Genomic DNA, 17,599 nt, shown 5'->3' on the forward strand with positions numbered 1-17,599 from the left:
ATTGTACTGATAAGCATTCACATTAAAAGAGATTAGCATAAGTTTATATAGTCTGATAGAAGAAAAATACCAAAAGCATCTACTAAACATGTAAAGTTTTGATCTTATGTTTCCTACCTTAAAAGATTCACCTCCTTCCAACTCCAAAGCAAAGTCCTCCTTCCCAGACACCTCATTCAGTTTTGATCTGTTCCACCCTAAAGAAACCAAGTTCTGTTCAGTGAAAAAAACACATTCCATAGAGGGATCAGCAACAAAAGAACAGCTTAATTAATTACCATGTTCAGTAGATAGTGGCCGAGCATATGAAGAAACTAAGAAGAAAAGGAAAAAGAAGAGAGCTCCAAGGTGCAGCAGATTAAGCTTCATGTTGAGGTGTTGAATGAGAGAGAGAGAAAGAAAAGGGTGTTGGGAGATGGAAAGTATAAAGAGGAGAGATAGTTGGGTGGTGTTGGCTCCAACAAGCATCAGAAAAAATAGATATAAATACATATACATGCAAGGAAAGTGGTCAATGTTTGTTACTCACGTGAAGGTTCCCAAAAGAAAGCAGTTCCATTACAATTCCAATACCTGATGAACTGGGCCCAGTCACCATCTTATTATTATATTATACTACTCTCCATGCCAATGTGATCAGACCAGACCAAACTACTATTTCTATATGATGTATGTGGAAGTGCTTTAGTCATTGTCTGCCATAGTAGTGGTCCAACCACACTCCAAAAAGCATTCATAAAACACCCATGTAGTTGTGCTTTGACAGTGCTAACAAGTCAACGTTTAGGACACACTCACAGCTGTTCTCCAACCTCATCTCTTACCACTGCCATTCAACACCTGTCACACTTTACCCTCCCTTTCTTACAAACAAATTTTTCATTCATGCTCAAGCAGTAATTAATGATAGTACAAGTGTAAGTTTAAGTTTTATATTAAAAACGAGAAAATAAAGTATTATATAAAGGAAAAGACTTATTAATATATTGTTTTAAGGTTTTGAGTAGAGAGTAATGTCAATTTCTGTAATTAATTTCAGTTTTCATTGGTGTTTTGGATATGAGGTCGAGTCACTTCCAAGCATTTGTCCAATTTTTCTTAGACTTCACTCGGTAGTTGCTCATGTTCCATGTCTTCTATTCACCGTCCGCAAGTATATCTATCAAAGGTTTTCCAATGCCTAAGTCAATGACTGTGTAACTAAATGTTAGCAATAAATACACAGTAAATTTAAACATCTATCTCTTACCTTTGACCTATTTATAGTTTTTGTTATAGACTTGGGATTAGTGAAACCTTAACCTAAGCCTAATCAGAGCCCAATCGTCTCTAATCATTGTTTATCTTAATTACTCACATGAAAACCTGCTCATAGACTGTGGTCGATTATGATCACTCGGCTTCGTCTGTTGGTGGCATTGGCCTTGCTTTCTATCCCTTGTTGGTCGTCCGACCTATCTGTTATGGAGTGTTATAAGTGATCATTCGGATCCTACGGTACAATTGGTAATCTGTTGGTAGCATTGGCGTTGCTTTCCATCCCTTGTTGGTCGTCCAGCCTATCTGTTATAAAGTGTTATAGGTGATCGTTCGGGTCCTACTGTATAATTGGTAATGTATTAACTCAATAATCCTTCTCCTATATATAAACCTAATAAATAATCCTTAAATTAATTCACACATTTTAGACTATGTTCTTATCTTCTTTGGCAGTATTATTAATGTCGAATGTTCTCTGTGTTTTTTTTCATCCGCTGCTCTTTTATGCTTGCTTTTTATGAGTTAATCCATGTAATATTTTAATCTGACTCTAATTTTATATGTGGTGTTGGAAGTTATTGAATGTGATATTTGGCAAGCTTATGAAGCTTGAATGTATCTGTCATCTTTTTTATCCTGATAGTGGTTCATCAATAGCGGTGTGCCTCTAAAATATGGTAGATTCGGTCTCTCACCAAGTGCACTGTGTTATGGGAAATTGTGAAGCTGATTGTTACTCCACTTTGGAATTCTGAGTTAGAGAGTCTTATTTGTGATTTGTCCTTTGCATGTAATTAATTGATAGCTAGATTGAGGCAAAGATTGTGCTTCTCTTTTGGAGGATTTGCATCTTGGTGTCTCTTCCTACAAACATAAAGAAATTAAAGGAAAAGGCACTGTCGGATTGGGATTCGGCACCAGCATATTTGTTTAATTGTGTAAAGAAATTAGTTAGAGAATTGAGTTGGATTATTCAAAAGGTCATTAGCATCCATGATTGGAATCATGACATGATGTCTCTTTCTTCTTTCTATTGTGCCATGTTGAACAAAGTCCTATCAGAAAAAGAATGTCCGAAACCATGAAAAACAAATTAAGGTGGGTGGATCAGATTCCAGCATCTTTTAAGGACAAGAGAAACATTGGTGAAGAAAAACTAATGCAGTGTTTCATAACCATTTGGAAGATTAATTATGTTTTGGCATTAATTATTTTCCTTTATTTATACTTTTTTGGTTTTGTCTTTAAAAAGACAGATATAGAAAAAAAATATATATTTAAACTGTCTTAAAGCTTTTGACTCCCGAACTGTATAAAATTATTAAATACGATAAAATCATGTACAATTAGAAATACAATAATACAAATGTGAAATTAAATCTGAAGTTAAATTATGAGAAAGTTGAATAGAAAAAAAAAATCTATAAATTAAGGTTTAAATCCTTTTTTGTCCCTAAGTTAAGTTCTGATGTTCAGTTAAGTTTCTGCTTTTAAAAATGTCAACCTTTAGTCCCTATGATATGAAAAATGTATGTTATGAACAACAAATCACTTAATGAAAAACTTGTGATTTGTTAACGAATATGACTGATTTGATACATTTTTTATATCATAGGACTAAAGGTTGACATTTTTAAAAGCGGAAACTTAACTGAACATCAGAACTTAACTTAGGGACAAAAAAGGATTTAAACCATTAGTGAATCGTATAACTGAATAGTCAATGTCTATTTACTCATAAGCTTCAAATAGTAGTACTTTTGTCAAAATGAGTTACAATCTGCGGGCTAATCCGGTTTATCATGGGTTAGGGTTGGGTTAGGTTAGAAAAAAAAAATGCATTTTTTTATGTGGACCAATTTTCAATCTGAGTCATTTAAACCTGACTCATCCAGGTTAAACCCGTAGTGAGTCCGCTTTGGTCCACCAATCCACCTAATTTTATTTTTATTAATTTATTATCTTATAAAATCCTAAAAAATATCATCTGGTTCATTATATGTGGATCGTATTGTACTTTTTTTTATTATTTTGAATTGTCTTGAGTTTAACATCATTTTGGAAGTGAAATTTGTTTACATTTGAATTACAAAAAGTTCGTAATTTTTTTATTTTAAAAAAATTATAATTAAATGAGTCAGCCAACCCGTTTAATCCACCAGCTCGTGATAGGTTGAACCAGGTTCAAATTTTCAGGCTCGTTAATCAATGAATCGAGTTTAGTTGGTTCACTAAGTTAACAATCCGTGGTGAGCTGAGCCGAGTCAAACCAGACCCGTTTTGACAGCACTACTTTATTAAGTGTTAGATTCTGATTATGACTTTATTAATCATAAATTCATCTCGAAAATAAAAAGATAAATGATTCCATTTATTATGAATTTAAAATTTTACTTTAACATCTTATCAATTAAATAACTAACTTGACAGTACGTTTTGGAATTTAAACATTGAGAATGTGAAAAAAAATAAAATTGAATAAGTGTATTCGAGACAACTAAACTAACCCAAAAAAATGTTTGTATCTACCCTACACCCGAAATAATTAGTATAAAAATTAGTATAAAGTTTGAAGGCACCATAAATTCTTTTATGAAATATATATTTTCTTTCAAGTGTATTAACTTTTTCTATCCACACATTTATTGGAATGAGTTGAATATATGTATGATTTTCACTTTGGGAAATGGGAATGGCATGCCTCAAACAGTTTATAGTTGGTAATGATTTGATTTTTGCTACTGGTAATTACATGTATATATAGTACCACAAATGGACAACTCATGTTGACTCACCAGTCTGCAATTTTCCAGGATGTCATGTGGCATGTCATGCCTCATGCTTGCAAGAAGACACACCAAACTTTTGTCCATTTCTCCCCAAGATTAATTCACGGTAGATCCCTCTAAAATGATTCCTTTTATTTCAATATAAAAAGAAATTCTTGTGAATTCATGCTACCAGTAATAATAATTTTTTCATAGAAAAGCTATAGAGATTTTTTTGCTACCTTTTTTCATCATGGCATGTGCATCACAGAATGTGAGATATTTGCGGTAAAATGTTAGTTTCCAACTAGTGAACTCAAACCTGGTAAAACTAAAATGAGACTAGTAGGATCCTGATTCTTGCAGTAACTGCAGGATTCTGCATTCTAGGTTCAAATTCAAATTTTCTTTTATCAGAAAATGGACGCTGTAAAACAGTTTTATACTGTTTATACATCTTCTGGTTAATCATTACTTTTGCTGTAAAATTGTTTTTGTTTGATTTTGGTACTTATTCTTATAAAACTATATATCTATAAAAATATGAAAGTAGAACATGGTATAAAAGATAATTTATAAATTTATTGTTTTAAAGTTTTTTTTTTTTTTTTATTTTAAAAAAGTGTAAATTCTTAATTTAGATTAGGCTAATGTTTTATTGATATTGTCTCTATCGTATCATTAATTGGTCTCTTATTGATTGTTTCTAGACAAATATTATGTAAAAGAGTCATTCTCAATTTCAAATTTCTATGACTCGGATGACTACTCAACAAATCTTTCGGTCAACCATCTATTAGCCATCCAAGTTATGAATCCAACATATTTATAAGTAAGTATTTATCAATTTTTGGACTGTGATTAGGTCAACATTAATTAGAAATCTATTTCAAAACCTTTAAATATCAAGATAAAAAGATAGATGATTGTATTTATTATAAATTTAAGACTTTACTGTGATAATCAATCAATCACATAACTAACTTGATAGGTATCTACCACGGAGTTTGAATATTAAAGATTGAACATAACCTTGTAACGGATACTTAAGACAACATTGAAAAATTGAAAGAAAAATATGAATGAATATTTTAACTATGATTTCTCATCTCATACCCAAAACATTGTATATTCGATAAATCTATTAAAAAGACAATCAATAATATTAGAGTTCAAAATTCGTCTTACTAACCAATTTAGACTAATACAATATAATTTCAATAAGTTAAAGTAAAAAAAATAGGATATTTTAATTTTCAGATTATTATATTCCTAATAAATTTTTTGAAAGACCTATTAATAATATCATAGTTAAATACTCATTTTCTGGCAAGTGATATGTTCATATTTAACCTGATGATATATTAATATAAAAAGTTTTGAGTTAGAGGTATAATAAATCTTTATATTTCATTAATAGTGTATCTCTCGTAGATATTCTCATAAAAACCATGAATATGAAGTATCGTTGTATATGCTAAAAATAAATGTAAAAAGAAAGCTTGGTATGGAAAGAAGTTTTGGCAATGGTGGTAATAATAGTGTTTACACGTATAGGATTTAAAAGCTCTTTTGCATAGATCAAATTAATAATCCATGATATAAAAAATAGAGGCTAATTATATTGTGGATAAAAATAATAATATATGAAAGAGAAAGAAAGTGGATATTAAATATTAAAAATAAGAGTCTTAAGTGAATAATTAGGTAGGAAACAGTGTGAGGTGTGAAGAATGAATAATGATATAAAGTAGTAATTTTAGTTTACAATAAGACCCAGCATTTCATATCAAATCAATTTAATAGCTTTTAGAAAAGTCACTCAGACATTATGTGCTTTTGCAAGTTGCTAATGTTAGCATTGATTTTTAATTGTTGAGAAGAGAAGAAAATAAGTTGTTTTTTTGCCTTTTTAGGGCTTAAAAGGCATCTTGAGGACTCTATTAAGGATGCATCATAAAAGCAATACCAAAGTCACTTGAGTAGTGCCCATAACACTTTTTTTCTCTTTATCCTTCAAACTTTGTGTGCATTTTTTCATGACTTCTACTCTCCCTTTTCACACAACTTTTCCCCCAACACCCTGCCATTAAATTATGAATATGGGTAGGGATCCAACCCCTCACATTAATTTATTTATCTCATTTAAAAACACAAAACTCACCTAAACCATTCAACATAACAAAGATCTAATACAATCAAATTCATTAAATCAAACGTTACTATACTGCTCAATCATACAAAATAATATTTCAAAATATCTATAACTAAAAAAACAAATGCAATTAGTTTATATTGCTTGAGAGATAGATGAACTTATTCTAAGAAATCTCAAAATCTTTCAAACTCACATTATGTTCTGTCTATCTATAAATAATACAAACACGATTAGGATACATCATTAAAATCATTGATCAACAAAGATTCATATCGAAAACTAAAAAGACGCATGAAAGTAAAAAAAGATTCACATGCAACATATAACAAAAAACAAACAGTAGCAACTCAATTTACGTGAATGGATAAATTTATCGATCCAAATTGAAGAGTTCGTTGCATTAATCATTATCTCAGTTCTTCAATCAGATGAACAAGGAAATAACTCTGAGAAAAATTTCAACAAACTTTAAAAAAGTGATTTCTAAATAAATTGTGTATTTTAAAATAATGACATTCATTCATAACAAAACTATTTATATTAAAATATTTCAAAATTTAAAATAATATAATCATACTATTTTTAAATCACTATTACTTCTAAAATATTATTTTTTAAATGTTTACACTAAATAAACAAAAATCTAAATTGACTAAGATTTTATTCTCAATAACTTATATAAAAAAATGACATTATGCATGCATGCCACAATTTATATATATATATATATATATATATATGAAGATAATAAGAAAAAACCCACCGAAACACAAATTTTGTCTCAATGTCATAAAAGTTATATAAAGATAAACACCTAAATTGCATCATAACAAACCACAAATGTCCATTGTAATATATTTTCTTCTTTGTAATAGTTTTTGAATGTTAAATAAATATTCAAAATCCATAAACACATAGAAGAAGAACATGCCAAAAGTACTCCAAATACATAAAGAAAAGAGAAAGTATAGAGAAAAGAGAAAGTAAAGAGTTTAACTCGTGATAATAACAAAGCACAACGAAAACATTGATGAAGATAAATGTGAATATGAGATTTAAAGTAATGCATTTAAAAAGTATGCAACTATGCTTATGCATTTGAAGAGACAACAAATGTCCTTCATTTTTCCTTTTTGAGTTAATTTTTTATTTCTTTTTGCTTTAACTAAAATTGTGTTTTTGTGTTTTTTCTATTTATATCATTTATAGATACGCAATGTAGTATTTCAAGCTTCTTGCATCAATTCAAAAACCAATTTTAATCCTAGATATATATTTTTAAAACTCTAATAGAAAAAAAAAAAGCTCGAAGAGGATTATAGTTTTTAAGCTTTTGGAAAACAAATAAGAAAAACCTCTTACAAACTTAAAATGTTGGAGACCATAATTAAAATTTGTTGAAAGAAGGTTCAAAATTAAAAACACCACTAATCCAAGTTAACGTGGGAGCAAATTTGTTATTCTAACAAGTTATGTAAATGGGCCATTGAAATTTGGAGCTTAAAATCTATAAATTAACGTATGCATAATACACCATCAGTTGAGATGGCCGAGTTGGTCTAAGGCGCCAGATTAAGGTTCTGGTCCGAAAGGGCGTGGGTTCAAATCCCACTCTCAACATTAAAATTGTTTTCTTTGGTCCATCAATATGGGCTTCATTTTACTTTTCTTTTTTGGGTCATAAAATATATGGGCCTCTCATGAACCATATCATGGGTGTTTTACCTGCACCTCCAAGCATATCATTTTGTGGGGTTAAATATATTTTTAGTTCCTGAAGTTTTACTGATTTTTGGTTTTAGTCATGAAACATTGATGATATTTCGTCATTTTTTGGTGAGGTGGCTAACGGCTCTGCCACGACTTCTCTGTACATTGCTTGCCACATAGCATTTATTTTAATTTGGAATGAAATTAAGCATTTATTTCCTAACAGAAAGCTGCGTCATCACGAGAGTGGCTTCCGGCAGAGAAACTCCTCCGCATAAACCTTCTCCACCTTCCGATCCAAATCGTGCAGGAACACGTCATGCCATTCTCGAACGCTTTCGAAGTAGAAGCTTCAAGCTTCTTCTCCATCTATGTTCTCGCGAACCACCCAACCTTGGGGAAAACATCTATGGCACGACGATGGCGTGTTGGTCGTTTTGTTTTTTTCCTTCCCTCTGTGCTGGTTAGTGACGCAAGGAGGGAGACTTCCTTCCCTTTCTCCATTTTTGGTTCGTCTTGCAGAGGGAGAGGGCTTTTGCGTTTCACGGCGAGGGTCTCTGTTTGACGGTGGCCGGCGAAAGCAGCAGCGACCCGTTGCGAGGGATACCGAAGACAACAACGGAGTGAATCGCGATCCCAATCGTGCAATTTAGGGCTCCCAATCTTGTTTCTGATTTCGGAATTTGGTTTATTGTTTCTCCCTTGTTGGTTTTGGTCTCGTCTTTTTTAGCCAGGGTTTGAAATGGGGATTTCAAATTAAGATTGAATTTAGGGTTTATGAAATTGGGAATTTGGAGGTCAAGGCTTTCAAAATTTGGGTTTCTTTTCTGATTTGTCTTTTGGGCTAGGAATTTTATTTCGTCTACCTTGATTCCAGGCGTGAATTGGAGCTTCTGATCCTCTTTTCTCTTTTAGTATTTGAGAAGGTAAAGTTTTCGTTTTTGAATTTGGGTCTGGGGTTTCAACTCTTCGTGTTGATCTGAGTTGGGTTTCTTGAGCTCGTACCTTTGAGAGCTTGGTTTCGTTCGGCGTTTGGGTCTGACTATGGTTGTTTCCACCTTCGAGGTGGCCAGTGACGACGGCCACAAGTTTCCACCGTCGTATCTATTAGGTTTTCTTTTTTTATTATTTTATTTTGACGTGTAGAGAATACTAAAGGAAAGTAAAACGTGGCATGACAGCAGGATAAGAAGTGGTTTTGCCGTTTGCTAAAGTTAACGCCGTCCAATTTTAAGGACTAATAATATTAGTTTCAAAATTATGAGGACGAAATGCCATTAATGTTTCATGTAGGGACTAAAACCAAAAACCGGTGAAACTTCAGGGACTAAAAGCATATTTAACCTTCATTTTGTGTTTTCAATTTTTTTAAATATTTCTAATTAATAAAGTGATTATTTATTAAATTTTGTTTATTAAAAATTTCAATGCCCATTCACTACACCTCCTTTTTTTCTCTTATGAGAAAACATGCATTCCTGCACCCTTCTATGCTCTACCCTACATCCATGCACCCGATTTCTTATTTAATTATATTACTTATTTAATTATTTTATAAATTTATTAAAATTAATAAAACTATTTTTTAATAAAAATAAGCTTAGATAAACCATAAACCTATTGCATATTGAAAACCGTACCTAAATAAATCAGACGTGGATATCCGATGCGTATAATTTCAAATGTCAAAGTCCGATATGTTAAATAAAAATTAAATTATATTACTTATTTAATTATTTTATTAGTTCATAATTATTTTTAAAATTCTGTATGACTTTTTATGAGTTTATAACGTAATAATATAATTTTTCATTAATATAAAATAATTTTTATAAACTTATTAAAATTAATAAAAGTAATTTAGATTAAAAAAAGAATTGCAGTGCTCATATCCGATTATATATTCATCTGATGTCCATATCTGAAGTTTTGTTTTAAACAGAAATATGATTTTTTATGAATTTATGGTCATAGTATTCAACCAGAGAAGGAAGTGTAACACAATGTAAAGAATTGTGTGAATAATCACAATACTAACACACAGAGATCTTTGATCACTTTTATGTGTTTTAAAAAAATATATTAAAATCTTCCTAATTATAGATAGGTTCAAACTTCTTTTTGATCTCTAAGTTATAAGCAGATGTTCAGTTTAGTTCCCGTTTTTAAAAATGTAAATCTTTGGTTCTTAAGTTATAAAAAATGTATCAAATGAGTTATTTTTTTATGTTCATGGTCAAAGTACAAAAACAACCAAAAATAGTATTTCAAGTCAAAAAATGACTTCTTTGATACATTTTTTTTATAACATAAGAATGAAAAGTTTATATTTTTAAAAGCAGAAACTAAACAGAACATCCGTTCATAACTTAGGAACCAAAAAAAGTTTAAACATTATACGGCATTAATTTTGGAAGCACACGATCAAACACTAAACACTCCTGTACCATTTGATTTCCAGCCCAAACAGAATGAGTCAGCGGAGCTTGGTATGAAATTTTATAATATATAAATTTCTACTGTTTTCTTATATTAAGTCGTTTTATTGTATGTTTTAAAATTTCTACGATTTTAAAATTTCTACAATTTTAAATTATTGTATGTTTTATTTAAAGTTCAAACATCATTCGTTGAGATGGCCGAGTTGGTCTAAGGCGCCAGATTAAGGTTCTGGTCCGAAAGGGCGTGGGTTCAAATCCCACTCTCAACACTGTAGATTTTTTTTTCTGTCCATCATGGGCTTATTTGGCTTTTTTCGTGATTTGGGCCTGTTTTGGATTATCATTTAGAATAGGCTCAAAGAGATTGCTTCAGCATAACCTTGGTCCGAGATCTGAATATTGTCTCACACGATGTGTTTATTTTCATTACTGGTATTATTATATATAAATTTCTATTATTACTCTTATTTGAGTTGTTTTTAATGTAAATTACTCACTTTTGGAATCAAACTATAAACAAAGGTTTCTAAATTATTTTCTCATACAAAAATAAGAATATACACATATAAATGGTAATTGACATTTTTCTTTCTGAAACTTTTCGGCCACCATAATAATTTTGATTTTTTATATTAATAATTGAATTTTGCATGGACGATAGAATTTTGAGTCCCGCATAGATAATTGTTTATCATCAAAAAGAGTATTTATATTTATCTCATCTAAAAAATAAATAAAATTTCAAACTTAAATCCCAAAGTATATGAGACAATCTCTAAATTTACTATTTAGTTTTTTTCAAGTTTTCTCCATTATTATTATAAGTTTACATAAAATAAATTATAAAATTGTTGTTTGGATGAAGATTCTTAAAATTGTTCTGTAGGTAAGATTATTTTTGTTTAATATTTTTATTTTTAGAAAAAGTGTATCGTATAAGTTGGATGGCTATAAAGTCATCCTGTGATCAATCTAGTCAGATGATAAAAAATGAACATAGTTCATAATTAAATATTCCTAAAAAGATCAAGATAAGTAATAATTAGAGGTATTGGACTGAGATTGGATTATGATTAAGATTTGGCTAATCATAAGCGTAAGACGAAAAATATAAATACAGGTTGGTAAGAGGTAGGTGATTCACTTTTACTGTGTATTTATTAATGTTTTTGTTGAATTCTCGTACGGATAGTCAACTGATTTAAACATCAGAAAACCTTTGACAAGTACATCTCCAAACAATGAACAAAAAAGACTCAAGAAAATAACCAGATAACGCTTAAGAAGAAATTGTGAAAGTATTCAGACTAACTCAACCTCACTAACCAAAACAAAAAATTTACAGGTTAGTTAAATAAGCTAAAATAAAACTAAAATGTTACTTTTTATCACTTTTAATCACATAAACGTTTTAGACAAAATAAGTTTACCTAAGAATCATCAAAGACATCTTGATAATATCAAGTTTAGGTTCAATAAAAAAAATTCTCGCCAATGAATCTAATTGGCTATGCAAAAAGGCTTTCTTCCCAAAAGCTAGAAGTTTCCAATAAATTACGCGTAACTTCCAAATAGACAAGTGATTGTCTCTTGAATACTACTTTTCTATTTTCTTTGAAATTTCTTTTCAACCACCACAATTTTGTTTTATTTGATGCATAATTAATTCAAGAAACTGTGTTTTAAAATTAAATGTGTATATACAAAAAAGAAAATACTAACAGAAAATATAAATTCATTTTTTCTTTTTTTATTTGAATCAATAATACTAATCTATTTTCAAGAGGAAAATAAAAATCTTTAAAGTGCATTTCACTCACAACTAATAATCTCTGACAAATACACACACACACTTCGTTTCTTATTTCAAGTCAATGTCAATTATTATGGTTGTGGTGTATGCAATTTGCTACTATAATATGAGTGCACTTTTGCCATTTTTACCCTTCCTTTATTGCCTTTTGAAGAAAAATTTGTGGATTTTAATGTAATTTAAAGCCTCGTATTCTCTTTTTTTCAAAAGTGTGGAGAAAATATCTTCCTCAAAGCAACAAGTTTTCTTTTTCTTTTCTCACATATGTGGAAAGTTTATGTTAGGTTTTCCTATTTCCGTAACGAAGGCTGGGATATAGAATTCTTACCTTTTTTTTCCAGTAGATATGGACTACATTGTTACTAAGTCTAAACTTGTCTTAGAAGTTTTCAACAAAGATGATAAGATGAGTTAAAATTTCTAAGTCAATGTGACTTATTACGAATTTTAGGTGACTTTACTTAAAAAAAATGATAAATTTTAGCATAGATTAAAAATAAACTCAATTTACTAAAAAATTGATTTTTCTCTATTGAATTTATGGTGAGTCATATTGGTTCATCAATCTACTCATAAATTTTAAATATTAAATTATATTAAAAAACAAAAATCTTAAATTTAAATGTTATTGTTGATTTAAGTTGAAGTAGTGCAAATCATGTTTTTTTTTTTTTCACATGTTCCTCCCATTGTACTTTTTCGTTAGCATATCATGTTCTTTTGGAAGTAGACTGTGTTCTTTTGCTTACAAATCGTCACTAATGCAAAAACGTTGTTTAACGTCACTCAATAGACGTCGGTTTGTTGGTAATCCGACGTATATGAGGGGACGGTGGCATTATTGTAAATAGCTTGATAAACAAGATGTCAGTTTGAGTTTAAGGTGACGTCTTTTACACTGTAGACGTCCACATTGGCCCAAACCGACGTCTAATGGTCTGTGGTAGGTGAGAAGACAATCCATTGACGTCGGTGTTTACGGGGGACCGACGTCTATGAGGCTGCAATTAATGCTCTTTACCTAATTCCTAGACGCTTAGACGTCGCGTGGTCAAAAGGCGATGTCTACGGCCTGAATGGAAGGCGGGAAGACAAAAAATCTTCAATATAGACGTCAGTGTTCAGTGGAGGCGACGTCTCTGTGTCTGTAATTAATTCGGTTCACCAAACTCGAGGGACATAGACGTCGGGTAGAAGGGGCACCGACGTCTATGAGCCTGCAAGTAATTATGTTCATCATTATAGACGTCGGCACCCCATGACAACTGTCATCAACATCCCTGACAAGAAATCAAACGTCAATTGTTTCAGCTTTCTAGACGTCGGCTCCCCTAGACACCGATGTCTACGGGTATTCAAAAGGTCAGTTGAAATGTTAACTTGGACGTCATATTAGTGATATACCCGACATCTATGTCAATATAGACGTCGGTGTTTGGAGCAACTGACGTCCAAATTCATTTTAAATACAACCACAAACTCTTCGCGCCATTCAGTTTCTGATATCGTCTTCCTCTTCTCCATTTTCTCTTGCGGCCTCTTCCTTTTCTCACATGCGACACCTCTTCTTTTTCTCTCTGCCTCTTCTTCCTTTTCTCTCTTGCGGCATCCCAGGTGCGTGGTTTTTTTTATGCTTGTCATTTAAACTTTGTTTAGTCTTTCATCGATTATCTTCTGGTTCAACTGATTAAAATTTGCTTTATTTGTGTTCTGTTTTAATGCAGTTTTGTTCCTTTATTGGGGTAACGTAGTAACACATTCTCCCTCTGCTAGCTGCCTCCCAGAAAAAAGCAGCGTCTATTGAATTTCTTTTGATCATTTCAACCCAAAAACAACCCTGGGTCGTTGCCTAGTTATCGTTTCACCATGATTTTTTTTTCTTGCGGATGAAAATTGAACTAAGCAAGAACCCAGATTCAGTTTTGGGTTGAAAAGATCCATAAGAAATTCAAGAACACAAGCTTTTTTTTGGGGGAAACTAGCAAAAGGAGATTGTGCTACTAGGCTATCCAAAGACGGGAACAAAACTACACTAAAACACAACCACTGTATTAGACGTCGGTTAATGTACACACCAACGTTTATAGTACCTCTTAGACGTCAGTCAATGTCATTTTCGAAGTCTTTAGTGCCTCTTCGACGTTGGTTATTGCTAAGACCGATGTCTATATGATGTCTTTAGACGTTCGTTTTCCTCCTACACTGATGTTCAGTGACGTCGGATCTATCAGTGACTGACGTCAAAATAAACGTTGGGTATAACAATAACCGACGTCGCATTGACGTCACCAGAAATGACGTCGGTTCAGTTGTAGACATTAAAAACCTAAAATAACCGACGTTAATCAACGTTTTTGCACTAGTACGTGCTCCTTCGAACACAAATTTTGCTTCTTCGCAAGCTCCTTCTTCCGTGCTCCTCTTTTTTATTGATGCTTCCATAACAACAAAAGTATAATTGAGTAAACTAACTCGTTTAACTCACTAATTATATTGAGTGAAGTTTGAACTTTTGAAATTTAATAATAAAAGAAATGAGTTTTTTTCAATTAAGTGATCAACCTATAATAAATGAAACCAAATAGAGACCAAATACTAATTTTTAATTTACATATTAAGAATATAATATAGATAATGTTTGTTTGCTTCCTACTTTAAAAATATGATTTTTTTAGTAAATAATTATATATTTTAAATCATAATCATAAAGAAAAGGAGTTTATTAGATTGTGTTTGGTGAGAAAATTTAAGAAATTTAAACCAAACCCGTAAAATTTTGACGCTTTTATTTCAATTTAAACTAGTATTTTGTTTTCATACAGAGGTAAAGAATGTTTATATCATGTCATAACATCCAATCTGCTTACTTAAATATATTCTTGTATTCAAGTGAATAAATAAATAAATAAATAAATAAATAAATATATATATATATATATATATATATATATATATATATATATATATATATTATATGGGTTTGTTAATTTACGTAAGAAGGTTTTTCAGTTGGTACATTTTAGCAAAGTGTACCAAGTTTTAGGTTACAAAAATGTTCTTATTAAAAAAATAACTTTAAATCCAAGGGTATTTTAATAATTTTAAGATTTAATTTAAAATAAAAAAAATAAAAGCTAGTTATTAAAAATCTTGATTGGTCCACGTGTACAAGAGAAATTATTAGCTTTTATTATATATTTTTTAAAAGCTAGTTGTTTTTAAAATAAAAAATAAAATGATAAGTAGTTGTTTTTTTAACCCAGAGGGGTTCTATAAACCCAGAAGGATTCTGTAAACCCAGACGGGTTCTGTAAAGCTAGAAGGGTTCTATAAACCCAGATGGGTTTTATAACCCTTAAACCCTAAATCCTAAACCATTATATTTTTTAAAAGGTAGTTGTTTTTTAAAATAAAAAATAAAATAAAAGGTATTTGTTTTTTAAAATTTAAAATAAAATTAAAGCTAATAACACGTAGACCAATCAGGATTTTTCATAACTATCTTTTATTTTTGTATTTAAAATTAAATTTTAAAATTATTAAAATATCCTTGAAGCTAGGATAAGCTTTAACCATGACTCTGATACCATATTGGAAGTGGGTTTTAGGCCTAACTCAACCCTACAAAACCGGCTTATAAAGTGAAGATTACACCTCACTTATATATTATAAATTGACCTTATCTCTAATATTTCCAACATATAACATTACTTAATCCAATTATAAAATGGTATACGTCAGTTGTGGTGACGTGTCTAAAATTATTGCAAACAAAAACAATTATTTGACCTGTTTGTCCTGCCTACCACCAAATATACTTAACTTGAATTAAGATAAATTGTTAAATAATAATAATAATAAAACACAATTCAAACTAATTAGATTAAATAAATAAATTAAATTATACTTTATCTAACTCCACCTACTTATCTTCTATATATATATATATATATATATATATATATATATATATATATATATATATATATATATATATATATATATATATATATATATATTACTTAAAATTGTTTTAATGTAGTTAATAATTTGAAATTCCGATTATGTAAAGTAAATTGTGTTAAACATTTTAGAGATTGATCCTTTATAGTTTAATCAGAAAAATTGTGTCACTTTCCTCAGTCATGCATCATCAATGTTTTTTTATAATATTTTAGAAATAAGCTTTTATTTTTTAATCACAAAGTTTCAGAATAAACACTCAAACATTGAACTTAAACAGGAAAAGTTGAGTTGAATGGAACACAGTGGTTGCAAATCCATTGACTAAACACTGTCATCCACCTAATCATTTGATTTATGCTCCACTCACTCACTGCATAAGAAACAACCACAAATGAAGAATAAAAGACTACAACGCAATAATTTACATAAAATTTATTTCTTGATTAAGTTTACTAATTGGAATTTTAGCTTTGGTCCTTACATTTCTTTTATTTCCGAAGATAATTTTTAAAGAGATTTCCCTAGTAGTGGTAAATTTAATTATCAAAGTTAAACTTAAGGACATGTTCGGTTGATAAAAATGCTATATTGATAAAAATTATCAGAGGAGTGATCCTGCCATTAATAAAAGTTTTACCGTATATAAGAGCAAGAAGTATAAGGAGAGTAGGACCACATTATTATCTGTTAAGTTATAGTTCGAATAGTCAATAATAATTTAGGTGATTAATTAACAAGTTTGATTAACCATCAAAGAGCTCAGTCAACCATTAACTAATTCGAATAATTAATTCATAGTTTGAAAAGTAAACTAATAAGTTCAATCAAACACTAAACAGTCTGATAGACCACATACCAATATGGATGACCAATCCATAACCCAGAACATATGTCGTCGAGCTCGATTGATCACAAAACAGGTTAATCGACTACATACTAATCTAGATAGTAAAGCATCGGCTCGATGAGCAGGTCATCGAGCCTTGCCAACCGTGTATCAACTCAAATAAGTCAAACATTAGTTCGAAGAAGAGGCCATAAAGCTCAGATGATCACTAAGTGTCACACCCCAATTAATGTTCCCCTTTAGTGGAAGCCACGTGTCATGCCATCTGGATCTTCCCTCGGCTAATGGGAGACAAGGTGTGCAGTGATATTAATTCCCCGCCATCGCGATCCGTGCGGCGGCAGAGAGAATGAGAGCCTCTAGATAGTGGAAGACAAGTGACATGCTGTGAGTGGGCCGAACGGCCCGTTTGGTAGCCATATTTAAAGTTGAACCTTGAAAATTGGCACCACTTCTGCATGCAACCTCTTCGTCTTCTACCCCCGGAAATCCATTTTTCTCCTCCTTCTCTCTAGAAACCACCAACTTCTCTCTAGATTTCTGACCTCTTCTTCTCCTTCGATCACCCCACTTTTTTTAGATTAAATCTTCCCGGCGTCAAGACTTTCCAATTTGCACCGATCAGAATCTGGTTTG

General features: G+C 30.8%; 2 non-coding genes across 2 annotated transcripts; both read left to right on the forward strand.

The window, feature by feature from the left end:
* Positions 1-7,725: 7,725 nt before the first annotated feature.
* Positions 7,726-7,806, forward strand: TRNAL-AAG. Its single transcript has one exon. It is a non-coding gene; the product is annotated as a tRNA-Leu (tRNA).
* A 2,719-nt stretch (positions 7,807-10,525) lies between these two features.
* Positions 10,526-10,606, forward strand: TRNAL-AAG. The gene has a single exon. It is a non-coding gene; the product is annotated as a tRNA-Leu (tRNA).
* Positions 10,607-17,599: the final 6,993 nt, after the last annotated feature.

The sequence above is a fragment of the Vigna radiata genome, chromosome 4 (assembly GCF_000741045.1).
Source record: "Vigna radiata var. radiata cultivar VC1973A chromosome 4, Vradiata_ver6, whole genome shotgun sequence".
In the NCBI taxonomy this organism is placed as follows: domain Eukaryota; kingdom Viridiplantae; phylum Streptophyta; class Magnoliopsida; order Fabales; family Fabaceae; genus Vigna; species Vigna radiata.